Raw genomic sequence first — 2,500 nt, forward strand, 5'->3', positions numbered from 1 at the left:
TATATATATATATATATATATATATATATATGTATATATAGTATATATACAGTATATATAGTATATATATACAGTATACATAGTATATATATACAGTATATATATATATACATATATATATATATATATATATACATATATATATATATATATATATATATATATATATATATATATACATACATACATCTACATATTATAAATAAGTATATATTAATAAATTATTTGTATGTACATAAACCAAATTTAATAGCAAACAAAAGCATAAGAGATGTCTATGCTCAACAAATGAAAATTAAATCGGGATTAGCTCAAATCCCATGTTAAAAGGAAAATATAAAATCTGTATCAAATACATCCCTACATTATCAAGTGTAATAGAGTAAATAATCAAAGAAACCAACAAAATTATCTAACGTAGGAACAAGGTCAGGAAATCGAGAGCGTGAAGCCGATAGGAAAATCACGCTACATCAATGAACTCTGCGGTTTAATCTCGTGGCCTTCATGTTTGATATTTTACAGCGATATAGGAAGCATTCGTTTTGAGAGAGAGAGAGAGAGAGAGAGAGAGAGAGAGAGAGAGAGAGAGAGAGAGAGAGAGAGAGAGAGAGAGAATGATATTAACTTGTAAAATGTCTTTGTTCAAAACAGTATTAGGATACTGCAATATTTACACAAACATAAAAATAGGAAAAATTCATACAATAGCTATTGCCGGCAAAATTAAAAACATACGCAGAGAAAACTGATAAACAACGATAACAAAAGTCACAAGACAAAAATTTGAAATTTTCACACGCACATATGAATAAGGAAATTACCTGAACCAAATCATCTCAACGTACTTGGCCTTTTCAATCGTCTCGTGGGAAATTATCGGGTTCCCACTGAAACCTATATCATTTCAATCGACGATCAGCCCAACCCATATGTAAATTTTTCACAACGGAACCGCAGAAAAGAAAAAAATATACACTATACTGAGATATGTAAGTTTAATACTCGATATAAGTAGTATGAGAGAGAGAGAGAGAGAGAGAGAGAGAGAGAGAGAGAGAGAGAGAGAGAGAGAGAGAGAGAGAATACTTATGAATTTCTGAATTTTGGCATCATTGCCCGAAGCTGGGGTGTAGGAAGGCATCCAGCACCCAAATGCAGTCGAGGGAAAACCTCGCAGTTGAACTATAAAGTAAAGGTTGAGAAGTTACACAGTAAGATTGAAGAAATGCTGGGACGGAGGTCGAGCAGGCTAAAAAGTGGGTGCAACCAGACGACCGGGGAGAGACTCCCTTACAATTAAGTAAACAGGACATCGTAAGACACTACCCCATAGAGAGAAAGAGAGAGAGAGAGAGAGAGAGAGAGAGAGAGAGAGAGAGAGAGAGAGAGAGAGAGAGAGATTTCAGATGATACCAAAACAGATAGAATACCACTTGGAGCATGTGTCAGTTGCAAACGACTACAGACGAAGGAGAGATAGCTCTCGCATTCGAGAAGCAAAAACGAAAATTCTGGGCGAAAAAAATCAAAACAAACTTAACAATATAGGGTAAATACCAAAATGTATAATTTTTCTTCATTAGTGCCTGAGAATGACACCTATGCCTTTATACCTCATAATTGTAACATCCACGATATATGTAAATGCATATATATGTATGCATATTTGCATATCTTTTAATCTGTATTTATCATTCCCTTTAATTCTGTCCAGCTATGCTAGGCTTGTTAATTTCTAAAATTCCAGTTTTCAGATGTTATAGATTATATTGGCTAGGATTATACAATTTAGGTCGGAGGCCAGGCAGTTCTTGTGAATGTATGAAAATCAATCAAAGAATAATACACGTAGTACAGTTATCACGATTATGAGGCAATGTAACTCCATTCATTTTCATATTTGTATTTTTCATATATCTTGAAATGTTAACAAAATCATTTAACATTTTGCATTATTCCCATAATTTTTAAATTCATAGCTATACCGTTATTCCCTACCATTGCCTATTTGGAACAACTAGTTTGGCCTTGATCCAGTGTATATTATGCTATTCTTGTTTATAGAGTTATCTTGTATATTTACTTTATAATATGAAATAATCCGTCATAAACAGTAAGTAAACATATAACGAAACTGAAGGAAAAGCATTGAAGTAATAAGGTGCACTTCAATTCCAGATTTTGACATTCGTACATTTGAAAGACTTGATAAATACACATGTCCCTCTACCTAAAGAATCATTCAAAATAACAATGACAAATATTACTTTCAATTAATAATAAGAAAATACACCAAAATAAGAAACGAAGTCTATGATTGACTAAGTCATTAAAAATGATAGTGATAATACTATACCCTTTTCATTTGAATTTCTTTAATACAACCGGCTCCAGTTATGTAAAGTAGTGATTACTGTGGAATTGAAACTTCGACTTTGATAAAACAAAGAGAATTTATTTAAAACAACAATGTTTTTAATAGATATAAAATTTCAAA

The sequence above is a fragment of the Palaemon carinicauda genome, chromosome 27, assembly GCF_036898095.1.
Source record: "Palaemon carinicauda isolate YSFRI2023 chromosome 27, ASM3689809v2, whole genome shotgun sequence".
Lineage (NCBI taxonomy): Eukaryota > Metazoa > Arthropoda > Malacostraca > Decapoda > Palaemonidae > Palaemon > Palaemon carinicauda.